A 13666-nucleotide genomic window follows, 5' to 3' on the forward strand; every position below is an offset into this window, starting at 1 on the left:
GCCTACGACCATACCAGGTTGAGTAGACCCGATCTCGTTCGATCTCGGAAGTTAAGCAACCTCGGGCCCTGTTAGTACTTGGATGATTGCCCGCCTGGGAATACCGGGTGTTGTAAGCATTTTAATCATGCTGTATATTTCAATCAAATGTCTAGCAACTGTTTGCGTTTTTTAATTTCCTATGCAATCCAATTAGAATTGAAAATGCCATTTTCTTTTTTTTGAAATCGCCTACGACCATACCAGGTTGAGTATACCCGATCACGGAAGTTAAGCAACCTCGGGCCCTGTTAGTACTTGGATGGGTGACCGCCTGGGAATACCGGGTGTTGTAAGCATTTTAGTCATGCTGTATATTTCAATTCAATTTTTAGCAACTATTTGCTTTTTTGAATTTCCTATGCAATCGAATTTGAATTCATAAAGCCATTTTTATTCTTTTGAAATCGCCTACGACCATACCAGGTTGAGTAGACCCGATCTCGTTCGATCTCGGAAGTTAAGCAACCTCGGTCCCGGTTAGTACTTGGATGGGTGACCGCCTGGGAATACCGTGGTTTGTAAGCGTTTTAGTCATGCTGTATACTTCAATTATTTTTATAACATCTGTTTACTTTTTTGAATTTCCTATGCAATCGAATTAGAATTGAAAATGCCATTTTATTTCATTTGAAATCACCTACGACCATAACAGAATGAGTAGACCCGATCTCGTTCGATCTCGGAAGTTAAGCAACCTCGGGCCCGGTTAGTACTTGGATGGGTGACCACCTGGGAATAACGGGTGTTGTAAGCATTTTAGTCATGCTGTATATTTCAATTCAATTTTTAGCAACTATTTGCTTTTTTAAATTTCCTATGCAATCGAATTAGATATCAAATAGCCATTTTCTTTCTTTTGAAATCGCCTACGACCATACCAGGTTAAGTAGACCCGATCTCGTTCGATCTCGGAAGTTAAGCAACCTCGTGCCCGGTTAGTACTTGGATGGGTGACCGCCTGGGAATACCAGGTGCTGTAAGCATTTTAGTCATGCTGTATACTTCAATTAAATTTTTAGCAACTATTTGCTTTTTTGAATTTCCTATGCAATCGAATTAGAATTGAAAATGCCATTTTCTTTCTTTTGAAATCGCCTACGACCATACCAGGTTAAGTAGACCTGATCTCGGTCGATCTCGGAAGTTAAGCAACCTCGGGCCCGGTTAATACTTGGATGGGTGACCGCCTGAGAATACCGGGTGTTGTAAGCATTTTATTCATGCTGTATATTTCAATCAAATTTATAGCAACTATTTGCTTTTTTGAATTTCCTATGCAATCGAATTTGATTTGGAAAGACCATTTTTCTTCATTTGAAATCGTCTACGACCATACCAGTTTGAGTAGACCCGATCTCGTTCGATCTTGGAAGTTAAGCAACCTCGGGCCCTGTTAGTACTTGGATGGGTGACCGCCTGGGAATACCGGGTGTTGTAAGCATTTTAGTCATGCTGTATATTTCAATTCAATTTTTAGCAACTATTTGCTTTTTTGAATTTCCTATGCAATCGAATTTAAATTCATAAAGCCTATTTCTTTCTTTTGAAATTGCTTACGACCATACCGGGTTGAGTAGACCCGATCTCGTTCGATCTCGGAAGTTAAGCAACCTCGGGCCCGGTTAGTACTTGGATGGGTGACCGCCTGGGAATACCGGGTGTTGTAAGCATTTTAGTCATGCTGTATAATTCAATTAAATTTATAACATCTGTTTACTTTTTTGAATTTCCTATGCAATCGAATTTGAATTCATAATAACATTTTCTTTCATTTGAAATCGCCTACGACCATACCAGGTTGAGTAAACCCGATCTCGTTCGATCTCGGAAGTTAAGCAACCTCGTGCCCGGTTAGTACTTGGATGGGTGACCAGCTGGGAATACCAGGTGCTGTAAGCATTTTAGTCATGCTGTATACTTCAATTAAATTTTTAGCAACTATTTGCTTTTTTTGAATTTCCTATGCAATCGAATTAGAATTGAAAATGCCATTTTCTTTCTTTTGAAATCGCCTACGACCATACCAGGTTGAGTAGACCTGATCTCGTTCGATCTCGGAAGTTAAGCAACCTCGGGCCCGGTTAGTACTTGGATGGGTGACCGCCTGGGAATAGCGGGTGTTGTAAGCATTTTATTCATGCTGTATATTTCAATCAAATTTATAGCAACTATTTGCTTTTTTGAATTTCCTATGCAATCGAATTAGATTTGGAAAGACCATTTTTCTTCATTTGAAATCGTCTACGACCATACCAGTTTGAGTAGACCCGATCTCGTTCGATCTTGGAAGTTAAGCAACCTCGGGCCCTGTTAGTACTTGGATGGGTGACCGCCTGGGAATACCGGGTGTTGTAAGCATTTTAGTCATGCTGTATATTTCAATTCAATTTTTAGCAACTATTTGCTTTTTTGAATTTCCTATGCAATCGAATTAGAATTCATAAAGCCATTTTTATTCTTTTGAAATCGCCTACGACCATACCAGGTTGAGTAAACCCGATCTCGTTCGATCTTGGAAGTTAAGCAACCTCGGGCCCGGTTAGTACTTGGATGGGTGACCGCCTGGGAATACCGGGTGCTGTAAGCATTTTAATCATGCTGTATATTTCAATTAAATTTTTAGCAACTATTTGCTTTTTTGAATTTCCTATGCAATCGAATTAGAATTGGAAAGACTATTTTCTTTCATTTGGAAATCGCCTACGACCATACCAGGTTGAGTAGACCCGATCTCGTTCGATCTCGGAAGTTAAGCAACCTCGGGCCCTGTTAGTACTTGGATGGTTGACCGCCTGGGAATACCGGGTGTTGTAAGCATTTTAGTCATGCTGTATATTTCAATCAAATGTCTAGCAACTGTTTGCGTTTTTTAATTTCCTATGCAATCGAATTCTAATTGAAAATGCCTTTTTCTTTTTTTTGAAATCGTCTACGACCATACCAGGTTGAGTATACCCGATCTCGGAAGTTAAGCAACCTCGGTCCCGGTTAGTACTTGGATGGGTGACCGCCTGGGAATACCGTGGTTTGTAAGCGTTTTAGTCATGCTGTATACTTCAATTATTTTTATAACATCTGTTTACTTTTTTGAATTTCCTATGCAATCGAATTAGAATTGAAAATGCCATTTTATTTCATTTGAAATCACCTACGACCATAACAGAATGAGTAGACCCGATCTCGTTCGATCTCGGAAGTTAAGCAACCTCGGGCCCGGTTAGTACTTGGATGGGTGACCACCTGGGAATAACGGGTGTTGTAAGCATTTTAGTCATGCTGTATATTTCAATTCAATTTTTAGCAACTATTTGCTTTTTTAAATTTCCTATGCAATCGAATTAGATATCAAATAGCCATTTTCTTTCTTTTGAAATCGCCTACGACCATACCAGGTTAAGTAGACCCGATCTCGTTCGATCTCGGAAGTTAAGCAACCTCGTGCCCGGTTAGTACTTGGATGGGTGACCGCCTGGGAATACCAGGTGCTGTAAGCATTTTAGTCATGCTGTATACTTCAATTAAATTTTTAGCAACTATTTGCTTTTTTGAATTTCCTATGCAATCGAATTAGAATTGAAAATGCCATTTTCTTTCTTTTGAAATCGCCTACGACCATACCAGGTTAAGTAGACCTGATCTCGGTCGATCTCGGAAGTTAAGCAACCTCGGGCCCGGTTAATACTTGGATGGGTGACCGCCTGAGAATACCGGGTGTTGTAAGCATTTTATTCATGCTGTATATTTCAATCAAATTTATAGCAACTATTTGCTTTTTTGAATTTCCTATGCAATCGAATTTGATTTGGAAAGACCATTTTTCTTCATTTGAAATCGTCTACGACCATACCAGTTTGAGTAGACCCGATCTCGTTCGATCTTGGAAGTTAAGCAACCTCGGGCCCTGTTAGTACTTGGATGGGTGACCGCCTGGGAATACCGGGTGTTGTAAGCATTTTAGTCATGCTGTATATTTCAATTCAATTTTTAGCAACTATTTGCTTTTTTGAATTTCCTATGCAATCGAATTTGAATTCATAAAGCCATTTTCTTTCATTTGAAATCGCATACGACCATACCAGGTTGAGTAGACCCGATCTCGTTCGATCTCGGAAGTTAAGCAACCTCGGGCCCGGTTAGTAGTTGGATGGGTGACTGCCTGGGAATCCCGGTTGTTGTAAGCATTTTAGTCATGCTGTATATTTCAATTATTTTTATAGCAACTGTTTGCGTTTTTGTATTTCTTATGCAATCGAATTAGAATTGAAAATGTCATTTTCTTTCTTTTGAAATTGCCTACGACCATACCGGGTTGAGTAGACCCGATCTCGTTCGATCTCGGAAGTTAAGCAACCTCGGGCCCGGTTAGTACTTGGATGGGTGACCGCCTGGGAATACCGGGTGTTGTAAGCATTTTAGTCATGCTGTATAATTCAATTAAATTTATAACATCTGTTTACTTTTTTGAATTTCCTATGCAATCGAATTTGAATTCATAATAACATTTTCTTTCTATTGAAATCGCCTACGACCATACCAGGTTGAGTAAACCCGATCTCGTTCGATCTCGGAAGTTAAGCAACCTCGTGCCCGGTTAGTACTTGGATGGGTGACCAGCTGGGAATACCAGGTGCTGTAAGCATTTTAGTCATGCTGTATACTTCAATTAAATTTTTAGCAACTATTTGCTTTTTTTGAATTTCCTATGCAATCGAATTAGAATTGAAAATGCCATTTTCTTTCTTTTGAAATCGCCTACGACCATACCAGGTTGAGTAGACCTGATCTCGTTCGATCTCGGAAGTTAAGCAACCTCGGGCCCGGTTAGTACTTGGATGGGTGACCGCCTGGGAATACCGGGTGTTGTAAGCATTTTATTCATGCTGTATATTTCAATCAAATTTATAGCAACTATTTGCTTTTTTGAATTTCCTATGCAATCGAATTAGATTTGGAAAGACCATTTTTCTTCATTTGAAATCGTCTACGACCATACCAGTTTGATTAGACCCGATCTCGTTCGATCTTGGAAGTTAAGCAACCTCGGGCCCTGTTAGTACTTGGATGGGTGACCGCCTGGGAATACCGGGTGTTGTAAGCATTTTAGTCATGCTGTATATTTCAATTCAATTTTTAGCAACTATTTGCTTTTTTGAATTTCCTATGCAATCGAATTAGAATTCATAAAGCCATTTTTATTCTTTTGAAATCGCCTACGACCATACCAGGTTGAGTAAACCCGATCTCGTTCGATCTCGGAAGTTAAGCAACCTCGGGCCCGGTTAGTACTTGGATGGGTGACCGCCTGGGAAGAACGGGTGCTGTAAGCATTTTAATCATGCTGTATATTTCAATTAAATTTTTAGCAACTATTTGCTTTTTTGAATTTCCTATGCAATCGAATTAGAATTGGAAAGACCATTTTCTTTCATTTGAAATCGCCTACGACCATACCAGGTTGAGTAGACCCGATCTCGTTCGATCTCGGAAGTTAAGCAACCTCGGGCCCTGTTAGTACTTGGATGGTTGACCGATTGGGAATACCGGGTGTTGTAAGCATTTTAGTCATGCTGTATATTTCAATCAAATGTCTAGCAACTGTTTGCGTTTTTTAATTTCCTATGCAATCGAATTCTAATTGAAAATGCCCTTTTCTTTTTTTTGAAATCGCCTACGACCATACCAGGTTGAGTATACCCGATCTCGGAAGTTAAGCAACCTCGGGCCCTGTTAGTACTTGGATAGGTGACCGCTTGGGAATACCGGGTGTTGTAAGCATTTTAGTCATGCTGTATATTTCAATTCAATTTTTAGCAACTATTTGCTTTTTTGAATTTCCTATGCAATCGAATTAGAATTCATAAAGCCGATTTTATTCTTTTGAAATCGCCTACGACCATACCAGGTTGAGTAGACCCGATCTCGTTCGATCTCGGAAGTTAAGCAACCTCGGGCCCGGTTAGTACTTGGATGGGTGACCGCCTGGGAATACCGGGTGCTGTAAGAATTTTAATCATGCTGTATATTTCAATTAAAATTTTAGCAACTATTTGCTTTTTTGAATTTCCTATGCAATCGATTTAGAATTGAAAAGGCCATTTTATTTCTTTTGAAATCGCCTACGACCATACCAGGTTGAGCAGACCTGATCTCGTTCGATCTCGGAAGTTAAGCAACCTCGGGCCCTGTTAGTACTTGGATGGTTGACCGCCTGGGAATACCGGGTGTTGTAAGCATTTTAGTCATGCTGTATATTTCAATCAATTTTATAGCAACTGTTTGCGTTTTTGTATTTCTTATGCAATCGAATTAGAATTGGAAAGACTATTTTCTTTCATTTGAAATCGTCTACGACCATACCAGGTTGTGTAGACCCGATCTCGTTCGATCTCGGAAGTTAAGCAACCTCGGGCCCGGTTAGTACTTGGATGGGTGACCACCTGGGAATACCGGGTGTTGTAAGCATTTTAGTCATGCTGTATATTTCAATTAAATTTTTAGCAACTATTTGCTTTTTTGAATTTCCTATGCAATCGAATTAGAATTCATAAAGCCATTTTCTTTCTTTTGAATTCGCCTACCACCATACCAGGTTGAGTAGAACCGATCTCGTTCGATCTCGGAAGTTAAGCAACCTCGTGCCCGGTTAGTACTTGGATGGGTGACCGCCTGGGAATACCGTGTGTTGTAAGCATTTTAGTCATGCTGTACATTTCAATCGAATTTATAGCAACTATTTGCTTTTTTGAATTTCCTATGCAATCGAATTAGAATTGGAAAGACCATTTTCTTTCATTTGAAATCGTCTACGACCGTACCAGGTTGAGTAGACCCGATCTCGTTCGATCTCGGAAGTTAAGCAACCTCGGGCCCGGTTAATATTTGGATGGGTGACCGCCTGGGAATAACGGGTGTTGTAAGCATTTTAGTCATGCTGTATATTTCAATCAAATTTATAGCAACTATTTGCTTTTTTGAATTTCCTATGCAATCGAATTAGAATTGGAAATGCCATTTTCTTTCATTTGAAATCGCCTACGCCCATACCAGGTTGAGTAGACCCGATCTCGTTCGATCTCGGAAGTTAAGCAACCTCGGGCCCTGTTAGTACTTGGATGATTGACCGCCTGGGAATACCGGGTGTTGTAAGCATTTTAATCATGCTGTATATTTCAATCAAATGTCTAGCAACTGTTTGCGTTTTTTAATTTCCTATGCAATCCAATTAGAATTGAAAATGCCATTTTCTTTTTTTTGAAATCGCCTACGACCATACCAGGTTAAGTATACCCGATCACGGAAGTTAAGCAACCTCGGGCCCTGTTAGTACTTGGATGGGTGACCGCCTGGGAATACCGGGTGTTGTAAGCATTTTAGTCATGCTCTATATTTCAATTCAATTTTTAGCAACTATTTGCTTTTTTGAATTTCCTATGCAATCGAATTAGAATTCATAAAGCCATTTTCTTTCTTTTGAATTCGCCTACCACCATACCAGGTTGAGTAGAACCGATCTCGTTCGATCTCGGAAGTTAAGCAACCTCGTGCCCGGTTAGTACTTGGATGGGTGACCGCCTGGGAATACCGTGTGTTGTAAGCATTTTAGTCATGCTGTACATTTCAATCAAATTTATAGCAACTATTTGCTTTTTTGAATTTCCTATGCAATCGAATTAGAATTGGAAAGACCATTTTCTTTCATTTGAAATCGTCTACGACCATACCAGGTTGAGTAGACCCGATCTCGTTCGATCTCGGAAGTTAAGCAACCTCGGGCCCGGTTATTATTTGGATGGGTGACCGCCTGGGAATAACGGGTGTTGTAAGCATTTTAGTCATGCTGTATATTTCAATCAAATATATAGCAACTATTTGCTTTTTTGAATTTCCTATGCAATCGAATTAGAATTGGAAATGCCATTTTCTTTCATTTGAAATCGCCTACGACCATACCAGGTTGAGTAGACCCGATCTCGTTCGATCTCGGAAGTTAAGCAACCTCGGGCCCTGTTAGTACTTGGATGATTGCCCGCCTGGGAATACCGGGTGTTGTAAGCATTTTAATCATGCTGTATATTTCAATCAAATGTCTAGCAACTGTTTGCGTTTTTTAATTTCCTATGCAATCCAATTAGAATTGAAAATGCCATTTTCTTTTTTTTGAAATCGCCTACGACCATACCAGGTTGAGTATACCCGATCACGGAAGTTAAGCAACCTCGGGCCCTGTTAGTACTTGGATGGGTGACCGCCTGGGAATACCGGGTGTTGTAAGCATTTTAGTCATGCTGTATATTTCAATTCAATTTTTAGCAACTATTTGCTTTTTTGAATTTCCTATGCAATCGAATTTGAATTCATAAAGCCATTTTTATTCTTTTGAAATCGCCTACGACCATACCAGGTTGAGTAGACCCGATCTCGTTCGATCTCGGAAGTTAAGCAACCTCGGTCCCGGTTAGTACTTGGATGGGTGACCGCCTGGGAATACCGTGGTTTGTAAGCGTTTTAGTCATGCTGTATACTTCAATTATTTTTATAACATCTGTTTACTTTTTTGAATTTCCTATGCAATCGAATTAGAATTGAAAATGCCATTTTATTTCATTTGAAATCACCTACGACCATAACAGAATGAGTAGACCCGATCTCGTTCGATCTCGGAAGTTAAGCAACCTCGGGCCCGGTTAGTACTTGGATGGGTGACCACCTGGGAATAACGGGTGTTGTAAGCATTTTAGTCATGCTGTATATTTCAATTCAATTTTTAGCAACTATTTGCTTTTTTAAATTTCCTATGCAATCGAATTAGATATCAAATAGCCATTTTCTTTCTTTTGAAATCGCCTACGACCATACCAGGTTAAGTAGACCCGATCTCGTTCGATCTCGGAAGTTAAGCAACCTCGTGCCCGGTTAGTACTTGGATGGGTGACCGCCTGGGAATACCAGGTGCTGTAAGCATTTTAGTCATGCTGTATACTTCAATTAAATTTTTAGCAACTATTTGCTTTTTTGAATTTCCTATGCAATCGAATTAGAATTGAAAATGCCATTTTCTTTCTTTTGAAATCGCCTACGACCATACCAGGTTAAGTAGACCTGATCTCGGTCGATCTCGGAAGTTAAGCAACCTCGGGCCCGGTTAATACTTGGATGGGTGACCGCCTGAGAATACCGGGTGTTGTAAGCATTTTATTCATGCTGTATATTTCAATCAAATTTATAGCAACTATTTGCTTTTTTGAATTTCCTATGCAATCGAATTTGATTTGGAAAGACCATTTTTCTTCATTTGAAATCGTCTACGACCATACCAGTTTGAGTAGACCCGATCTCGTTCGATCTTGGAAGTTAAGCAACCTCGGGCCCTGTTAGTACTTGGATGGGTGACCGCCTGGGAATACCGGGTGTTGTAAGCATTTTAGTCATGCTGTATATTTCAATTCAATTTTTAGCAACTATTTGCTTTTTTGAATTTCCTATGCAATCGAATTTAAATTCATAAAGCCATTTTCTTTCTTTTGAAATTGCTTACGACCATACCGGGTTGAGTAGACCCGATCTCGTTCGATCTCGGAAGTTAAGCAACCTCGGGCCCGGTTAGTACTTGGATGGGTGACCGCCTGGGAATACCGGGTGTTGTAAGCATTTTAGTCATGCTGTATAATTCAATTAAATTTATAACATCTGTTTACTTTTTTGAATTTCCTATGCAATCGAATTTGAATTCATAATAACATTTTCTTTCATTTGAAATCGCCTACGACCATACCAGGTTGAGTAAACCCGATCTCGTTCGATCTCGGAAGTTAAGCAACCTCGTGCCCGGTTAGTACTTGGATGGGTGACCAGCTGGGAATACCAGGTGCTGTAAGCATTTTAGTCATGCTGTATACTTCAATTAAATTTTTAGCAACTATTTGCTTTTTTTGAATATCCTATGCAATCGAATTAGAATTGAAAATGCCATTTTCTTTCTTTTGAAATCGCCTACGACCATACCAGGTTGAGTAGACCTGATCTCGTTCGATCTCGGAAGTTAAGCAACCTCGGGCCCGGTTAGTACTTGGATGGGTGACCGCCTGGGAATAGCGGGTGTTGTAAGCATTTTATTCATGCTGTATATTTCAATCAAATTTATAGCAACTATTTGCTTTTTTGAATTTCCTATGCAATCGAATTAGATTTGGAAAGACCATTTTTCTTCATTTGAAATCGTCTACGACCATACCAGTTTGAGTAGACCCGATCTCGTTCGATCTTGGAAGTTAAGCAACCTCGGGCCCTGTTAGTACTTGGATGGGTGACCGCCTGGGAATACCGGGTGTTGTAAGCATTTTAGTCATGCTGTATATTTCAATTCAATTTTTAGCAACTATTTGCTTTTTTGAATTTCCTATGCAATCGAATTAGAATTCATAAAGCCATTTTTATTCTTTTGAAATCGCCTACGACCATACCAGGTTGAGTAAACCCGATCTCGTTCGATCTTGGAAGTTAAGCAACCTCGGGCCCGGTTAGTACTTGGATGGGTGACCGCCTGGGAATACCGGGTGCTGTAAGCATTTTAATCATGCTGTATATTTCAATTAAATTTTTAGCAACTATTTGCTTTTTTGAATTTCCTATGCAATCGAATTAGAATTGGAAAGACTATTTTCTTTCATTTGGAAATCGCCTACGACCATACCAGGTTGAGTAGACCCGATCTCGTTCGATCTCGGAAGTTAAGCAACCTCGGGCCCTGTTAGTACTTGGATGGTTGACCGCCTGGGAATACCGGGTGTTGTAAGCATTTTAGTCATGCTGTATATTTCAATCAAATGTCTAGCAACTGTTTGCGTTTTTTAATTTCCTATGCAATCGAATTCTAATTGAAAATGCCCTTTTCTTTTTTTTGAAATCGTCTACGACCATACCAGGTTGAGTATACCCGATCTCGGAAGTTAAGCAACCTCGGGCCCTGTTAGTACTTGGATAGGTGACCGCCTGGGAATACCGGGTGTTGTAAGCATTTTAGTCATGCTTTATATTTCAATTCAATTTTTAGCAACTATTTGCTTTTTTGAATTTCCTATGCAATCGATTTAGAATTGAAAAGGCCATTTTATTTCTTTTGAAATCGCCTACGACCATACCAGGTTGAGCAGACCTGATCTCGTTCGATTTCGGAAGTTAATTAACCTCGGGCCCTGTTAGTACTTGGATGGTTGACCGCCTGGGAATACCGGGTGTTGTAAACATTTTAGTCATGCTGTATATTTCAATTATTTTTATAGCAACTGTTTGCGTTTTTGTATTTCTTATGCAATCGAATTAGAATTTGAAAGACCATTTTCTTTCATTTGAAATCGTCTACGACCATACCAGGTTGAGTAGACCCGATCTCGTTCGATCTCGGAAGTTAAGCAACCTCGGGCCCGGTTAGTACTTGGATGGGTGACCACCTGGGAATAACGGGTGTTGTAAGCATTTTAGTCATGCTGTTTATTTCAATTAAATTTTTAGCAACTATTTGCTTTTTTGAATTTCCTATGCAATCGAATTAGATATCAAATAGCCATTTTCTTTCTTTTAAAATCGCCTACGACCATACCAGGTTAAGTAGACCCGATCTCGTTCGATCTCGGAAGTTAAGCAACCTCGTGCCCGGTTAGTACTTGGATGGGTGACCGCCTGGGAATACCAGGTGCTGTAAGCATTTTAGTCATGCTGTATACTTCAATTAAATTTTTAGCAACTATTTGCTTTTTTGAATTTCCTATGCAATCGAATTAGAATTGAAAATGCCATTTTCTTTCTTTTGAAATCGCCTACGACCATACCAGGTTAAGTAGACCTGATCTCGGTCGATCTCGGAAGTTAAGCAACCTCGGGCCCGGTTAATACTTGGATGGGTGACCGCCTGAGAATACCGGTTGTTGTAAGCATTTTATTCATGCTGTATATTTCAATCAAATTTATAGCAACTATTTGCTTTTTTGAATTTCCTATGCAATCGAATTTGATTTGGAAAGACCATTTTTCTTCATTTGAAATCGTCTACGACCATACCAGTTTGAGTAGACCCGATCTCGTTCGATCTTGGAAGTTAAGCAACCTCGGGCCCGGTTAGTACTTGGATGGGTGACCGCCTGGGAATACCGGGTGTTGTAAGCATTTTAGTCATGCTGTATATTTCAATTCAATTTTTAGCAACTATTTGCTTTTTTGAATTTCCTATGCAATCGAATTTGAATTCATAAAGCCATTTTCTTTCATTTGAAATCGCCTACGACCATACCAGGTTGAGTAGACCCGATCTCGTTCGATCTCGGAAGTTAAGCAACCTCGGGCCCGGTTAGTAGTTGGATGGGTGACTGCCTGGGAATCCCGGTTGTTGTAAGCATTTTAGTCATGCTGTATATTTCAATTATTTTTATAGCAACTGTTTGCGTTTTTGTATTTCTTATGCAATCGAATTAGAATTGAAAATGTCATTTTCTTTCTTTTGAAATTGCCTACGACCATACCGGGTTGAGTAGACCCGATCTCGTTCGATCTCGGAAGTTAAGCAACCTCGGGCCCGGTTAGTACTTGGATGGGTGACCGCCTGGGAATACCGGGTGTTGTAAGCATTTTAGTCATGCTGTATAATTCAATTAAATTTATAACATCTGTTTACTTTTTTGAATTTCCTATGCAATCGAATTTGAATTCATAATAACATTTTCTTTCATTTGAAATCGCCTACGACCATACCAGGTTGAGTAAACCCGATCTCGTTCGATCTCGGAAGTTAAGCAACCTCGTGCCCGGTTAGTACTTGGATGGGTGACCAGCTGGGAATACCAGGTGCTGTAAGCATTTTAGTCATGCTGTATACTTCAATTAAATTTTTAGCAACTATTTGCTTTTTTTGAATTTCCTATGCAATCGAATTAGAATTGAAAATGCCATTTTCTTTCTTTTGAAATCGCCTACGACCATACCAGGTTGAGTAGACCTGATCTCGTTCGATCTCGGAAGTTAAGCAACCTCGGGCCCGGTTAGTACTTGGATGGGTGACCGCCTGGGAATACCGGGTGTTGTAAGCATTTTATTCATGCTGTATATTTCAATCAAATTTATAGCAACTATTTGCTTTTTTGAATTTCCTATGCAATCGAATTAGATTTGGAAAGACCATTTTTCTTCATTTGAAATCGTCTACGACCATACCAGTTTGAGTAGACCCGATCTCGTTCGATCTTGGAAGTTAAGCAACCTCGGGCCCTGTTAGTACTTGGATTGGTGACCGCCTGGGAATACCGGGTGTTGTAAGCATTTTAGTCATGCTGTATATTTCAATTCAATTTTTAGCAACTATTTGCTTTTTTGAATTTCCTATGCAATCGAATTAGAATTCATAAAGCCATTTTTATTCTTTTGAAATCGCCTACGACCATACCAGGTTGAGTAAACCCGATCTCGTTCGATCTCGGAAGTTAAGCAACCTCGGGCCCGGTTAGTACTTGGATGGGTGACCGCCTGGGAAGAACGGGTGCTGTAAGCATTTTAATCATGCTGTATATTTCAATTAAATTTTTAGCAACTATTTGCTTTTTTGAATTTCCTATGCAATCGAATTAGAATTGGAAAGACC

At 39.7% G+C, this 13666-nt stretch overlaps 24 non-coding genes and 36 pseudogenes across 24 annotated transcripts; all 60 read left to right on the forward strand.

Moving 5' to 3' along the window:
• On the forward strand, positions 1-119 carry LOC143456381 (5S ribosomal RNA; annotated as a pseudogene).
• Positions 120-229: 110 nt separating this feature from the next.
• LOC143456978 (5S ribosomal RNA) lies at positions 230-338 on the forward strand (annotated as a pseudogene).
• A 110-nt stretch (positions 339-448) lies between these two features.
• LOC143456080 (5S ribosomal RNA) lies at positions 449-567 on the forward strand (annotated as a pseudogene).
• Positions 568-677: 110 nt separating this feature from the next.
• On the forward strand, positions 678-796 carry LOC143456513 (5S ribosomal RNA; annotated as a pseudogene).
• Positions 797-906: 110 nt separating this feature from the next.
• Positions 907-1025, forward strand: LOC143455556 (5S ribosomal RNA; annotated as a pseudogene).
• A 110-nt stretch (positions 1026-1135) lies between these two features.
• On the forward strand, positions 1136-1254 carry LOC143456288 (5S ribosomal RNA; annotated as a pseudogene).
• A 110-nt stretch (positions 1255-1364) lies between these two features.
• Positions 1365-1483, forward strand: LOC143456022 (5S ribosomal RNA; annotated as a pseudogene).
• Positions 1484-1593: 110 nt separating this feature from the next.
• Positions 1594-1712, forward strand: LOC143456309 (5S ribosomal RNA). Its single transcript, XR_013117041.1, has one exon. It is a non-coding gene; the product is annotated as a 5S ribosomal RNA (ribosomal RNA).
• Positions 1713-1822: 110 nt separating this feature from the next.
• Positions 1823-1941, forward strand: LOC143455150 (5S ribosomal RNA). Its single transcript, XR_013116741.1, has one exon. It is a non-coding gene; the product is annotated as a 5S ribosomal RNA (ribosomal RNA).
• A 111-nt stretch (positions 1942-2052) lies between these two features.
• Positions 2053-2171, forward strand: LOC143454556 (5S ribosomal RNA). Its single transcript, XR_013116173.1, has one exon. It is a non-coding gene; the product is annotated as a 5S ribosomal RNA (ribosomal RNA).
• Positions 2172-2281: 110 nt separating this feature from the next.
• On the forward strand, positions 2282-2400 carry LOC143456024 (5S ribosomal RNA; annotated as a pseudogene).
• A 110-nt stretch (positions 2401-2510) lies between these two features.
• LOC143454414 (5S ribosomal RNA) lies at positions 2511-2629 on the forward strand. The gene has a single exon (XR_013116039.1). It is a non-coding gene; the product is annotated as a 5S ribosomal RNA (ribosomal RNA).
• Positions 2630-2740: 111 nt separating this feature from the next.
• LOC143455084 (5S ribosomal RNA) lies at positions 2741-2859 on the forward strand. The gene has a single exon (XR_013116679.1). It is a non-coding gene; the product is annotated as a 5S ribosomal RNA (ribosomal RNA).
• A 110-nt stretch (positions 2860-2969) lies between these two features.
• Positions 2970-3078, forward strand: LOC143457262 (5S ribosomal RNA; annotated as a pseudogene).
• A 110-nt stretch (positions 3079-3188) lies between these two features.
• On the forward strand, positions 3189-3307 carry LOC143456515 (5S ribosomal RNA; annotated as a pseudogene).
• Positions 3308-3417: 110 nt separating this feature from the next.
• LOC143455558 (5S ribosomal RNA) lies at positions 3418-3536 on the forward strand (annotated as a pseudogene).
• A 110-nt stretch (positions 3537-3646) lies between these two features.
• Positions 3647-3765, forward strand: LOC143456289 (5S ribosomal RNA; annotated as a pseudogene).
• A 110-nt stretch (positions 3766-3875) lies between these two features.
• On the forward strand, positions 3876-3994 carry LOC143456025 (5S ribosomal RNA; annotated as a pseudogene).
• A 110-nt stretch (positions 3995-4104) lies between these two features.
• LOC143455018 (5S ribosomal RNA) lies at positions 4105-4223 on the forward strand. The gene has a single exon (XR_013116617.1). It is a non-coding gene; the product is annotated as a 5S ribosomal RNA (ribosomal RNA).
• A 110-nt stretch (positions 4224-4333) lies between these two features.
• On the forward strand, positions 4334-4452 carry LOC143456843 (5S ribosomal RNA). Its single transcript, XR_013117092.1, has one exon. It is a non-coding gene; the product is annotated as a 5S ribosomal RNA (ribosomal RNA).
• Positions 4453-4562: 110 nt separating this feature from the next.
• On the forward strand, positions 4563-4681 carry LOC143455151 (5S ribosomal RNA). The gene has a single exon (XR_013116742.1). It is a non-coding gene; the product is annotated as a 5S ribosomal RNA (ribosomal RNA).
• A 111-nt stretch (positions 4682-4792) lies between these two features.
• On the forward strand, positions 4793-4911 carry LOC143453668 (5S ribosomal RNA). The gene has a single exon (XR_013115327.1). It is a non-coding gene; the product is annotated as a 5S ribosomal RNA (ribosomal RNA).
• Positions 4912-5021: 110 nt separating this feature from the next.
• Positions 5022-5140, forward strand: LOC143455871 (5S ribosomal RNA; annotated as a pseudogene).
• Positions 5141-5250: 110 nt separating this feature from the next.
• LOC143454136 (5S ribosomal RNA) lies at positions 5251-5369 on the forward strand. The gene has a single exon (XR_013115775.1). It is a non-coding gene; the product is annotated as a 5S ribosomal RNA (ribosomal RNA).
• Positions 5370-5479: 110 nt separating this feature from the next.
• On the forward strand, positions 5480-5598 carry LOC143455671 (5S ribosomal RNA; annotated as a pseudogene).
• A 110-nt stretch (positions 5599-5708) lies between these two features.
• On the forward strand, positions 5709-5817 carry LOC143456972 (5S ribosomal RNA; annotated as a pseudogene).
• Positions 5818-5927: 110 nt separating this feature from the next.
• On the forward strand, positions 5928-6046 carry LOC143454712 (5S ribosomal RNA). The gene has a single exon (XR_013116322.1). It is a non-coding gene; the product is annotated as a 5S ribosomal RNA (ribosomal RNA).
• A 110-nt stretch (positions 6047-6156) lies between these two features.
• Positions 6157-6275, forward strand: LOC143455573 (5S ribosomal RNA; annotated as a pseudogene).
• Positions 6276-6385: 110 nt separating this feature from the next.
• LOC143453628 (5S ribosomal RNA) lies at positions 6386-6504 on the forward strand. The gene has a single exon (XR_013115289.1). It is a non-coding gene; the product is annotated as a 5S ribosomal RNA (ribosomal RNA).
• Positions 6505-6614: 110 nt separating this feature from the next.
• LOC143456764 (5S ribosomal RNA) lies at positions 6615-6733 on the forward strand (annotated as a pseudogene).
• A 110-nt stretch (positions 6734-6843) lies between these two features.
• LOC143456124 (5S ribosomal RNA) lies at positions 6844-6962 on the forward strand (annotated as a pseudogene).
• Positions 6963-7072: 110 nt separating this feature from the next.
• Positions 7073-7191, forward strand: LOC143456345 (5S ribosomal RNA; annotated as a pseudogene).
• Positions 7192-7301: 110 nt separating this feature from the next.
• On the forward strand, positions 7302-7410 carry LOC143457199 (5S ribosomal RNA; annotated as a pseudogene).
• A 110-nt stretch (positions 7411-7520) lies between these two features.
• LOC143456765 (5S ribosomal RNA) lies at positions 7521-7639 on the forward strand (annotated as a pseudogene).
• Positions 7640-7749: 110 nt separating this feature from the next.
• LOC143455723 (5S ribosomal RNA) lies at positions 7750-7868 on the forward strand (annotated as a pseudogene).
• Positions 7869-7978: 110 nt separating this feature from the next.
• Positions 7979-8097, forward strand: LOC143456382 (5S ribosomal RNA; annotated as a pseudogene).
• Positions 8098-8207: 110 nt separating this feature from the next.
• LOC143456979 (5S ribosomal RNA) lies at positions 8208-8316 on the forward strand (annotated as a pseudogene).
• Positions 8317-8426: 110 nt separating this feature from the next.
• On the forward strand, positions 8427-8545 carry LOC143456083 (5S ribosomal RNA; annotated as a pseudogene).
• Positions 8546-8655: 110 nt separating this feature from the next.
• On the forward strand, positions 8656-8774 carry LOC143456516 (5S ribosomal RNA; annotated as a pseudogene).
• Positions 8775-8884: 110 nt separating this feature from the next.
• LOC143455559 (5S ribosomal RNA) lies at positions 8885-9003 on the forward strand (annotated as a pseudogene).
• A 110-nt stretch (positions 9004-9113) lies between these two features.
• On the forward strand, positions 9114-9232 carry LOC143456290 (5S ribosomal RNA; annotated as a pseudogene).
• A 110-nt stretch (positions 9233-9342) lies between these two features.
• Positions 9343-9461, forward strand: LOC143456026 (5S ribosomal RNA; annotated as a pseudogene).
• Positions 9462-9571: 110 nt separating this feature from the next.
• On the forward strand, positions 9572-9690 carry LOC143456425 (5S ribosomal RNA). The gene has a single exon (XR_013117052.1). It is a non-coding gene; the product is annotated as a 5S ribosomal RNA (ribosomal RNA).
• Positions 9691-9800: 110 nt separating this feature from the next.
• LOC143455152 (5S ribosomal RNA) lies at positions 9801-9919 on the forward strand. Its single transcript, XR_013116743.1, has one exon. It is a non-coding gene; the product is annotated as a 5S ribosomal RNA (ribosomal RNA).
• Positions 9920-10030: 111 nt separating this feature from the next.
• LOC143454557 (5S ribosomal RNA) lies at positions 10031-10149 on the forward strand. Its single transcript, XR_013116174.1, has one exon. It is a non-coding gene; the product is annotated as a 5S ribosomal RNA (ribosomal RNA).
• Positions 10150-10259: 110 nt separating this feature from the next.
• LOC143456027 (5S ribosomal RNA) lies at positions 10260-10378 on the forward strand (annotated as a pseudogene).
• A 110-nt stretch (positions 10379-10488) lies between these two features.
• LOC143454415 (5S ribosomal RNA) lies at positions 10489-10607 on the forward strand. Its single transcript, XR_013116040.1, has one exon. It is a non-coding gene; the product is annotated as a 5S ribosomal RNA (ribosomal RNA).
• A 111-nt stretch (positions 10608-10718) lies between these two features.
• On the forward strand, positions 10719-10837 carry LOC143455085 (5S ribosomal RNA). Its single transcript, XR_013116680.1, has one exon. It is a non-coding gene; the product is annotated as a 5S ribosomal RNA (ribosomal RNA).
• Positions 10838-10947: 110 nt separating this feature from the next.
• LOC143457035 (5S ribosomal RNA) lies at positions 10948-11056 on the forward strand (annotated as a pseudogene).
• Positions 11057-11166: 110 nt separating this feature from the next.
• Positions 11167-11285, forward strand: LOC143457069 (5S ribosomal RNA; annotated as a pseudogene).
• A 110-nt stretch (positions 11286-11395) lies between these two features.
• LOC143454047 (5S ribosomal RNA) lies at positions 11396-11514 on the forward strand. The gene has a single exon (XR_013115690.1). It is a non-coding gene; the product is annotated as a 5S ribosomal RNA (ribosomal RNA).
• A 110-nt stretch (positions 11515-11624) lies between these two features.
• On the forward strand, positions 11625-11743 carry LOC143455560 (5S ribosomal RNA; annotated as a pseudogene).
• A 110-nt stretch (positions 11744-11853) lies between these two features.
• On the forward strand, positions 11854-11972 carry LOC143456781 (5S ribosomal RNA; annotated as a pseudogene).
• Positions 11973-12082: 110 nt separating this feature from the next.
• LOC143455033 (5S ribosomal RNA) lies at positions 12083-12201 on the forward strand. The gene has a single exon (XR_013116631.1). It is a non-coding gene; the product is annotated as a 5S ribosomal RNA (ribosomal RNA).
• Positions 12202-12311: 110 nt separating this feature from the next.
• LOC143455058 (5S ribosomal RNA) lies at positions 12312-12430 on the forward strand. The gene has a single exon (XR_013116655.1). It is a non-coding gene; the product is annotated as a 5S ribosomal RNA (ribosomal RNA).
• Positions 12431-12540: 110 nt separating this feature from the next.
• On the forward strand, positions 12541-12659 carry LOC143456854 (5S ribosomal RNA). The gene has a single exon (XR_013117093.1). It is a non-coding gene; the product is annotated as a 5S ribosomal RNA (ribosomal RNA).
• Positions 12660-12769: 110 nt separating this feature from the next.
• Positions 12770-12888, forward strand: LOC143455153 (5S ribosomal RNA). The gene has a single exon (XR_013116744.1). It is a non-coding gene; the product is annotated as a 5S ribosomal RNA (ribosomal RNA).
• A 111-nt stretch (positions 12889-12999) lies between these two features.
• LOC143453669 (5S ribosomal RNA) lies at positions 13000-13118 on the forward strand. The gene has a single exon (XR_013115328.1). It is a non-coding gene; the product is annotated as a 5S ribosomal RNA (ribosomal RNA).
• A 110-nt stretch (positions 13119-13228) lies between these two features.
• Positions 13229-13347, forward strand: LOC143456802 (5S ribosomal RNA; annotated as a pseudogene).
• Positions 13348-13457: 110 nt separating this feature from the next.
• On the forward strand, positions 13458-13576 carry LOC143454137 (5S ribosomal RNA). The gene has a single exon (XR_013115776.1). It is a non-coding gene; the product is annotated as a 5S ribosomal RNA (ribosomal RNA).
• Positions 13577-13666: the final 90 nt, after the last annotated feature.

The sequence above is a fragment of the Clavelina lepadiformis genome, chromosome 4 (genome assembly GCF_947623445.1).
Source record: "Clavelina lepadiformis chromosome 4, kaClaLepa1.1, whole genome shotgun sequence".
Classification (NCBI taxonomy): Eukaryota; Metazoa; Chordata; class Ascidiacea; order Aplousobranchia; family Clavelinidae; genus Clavelina; species Clavelina lepadiformis.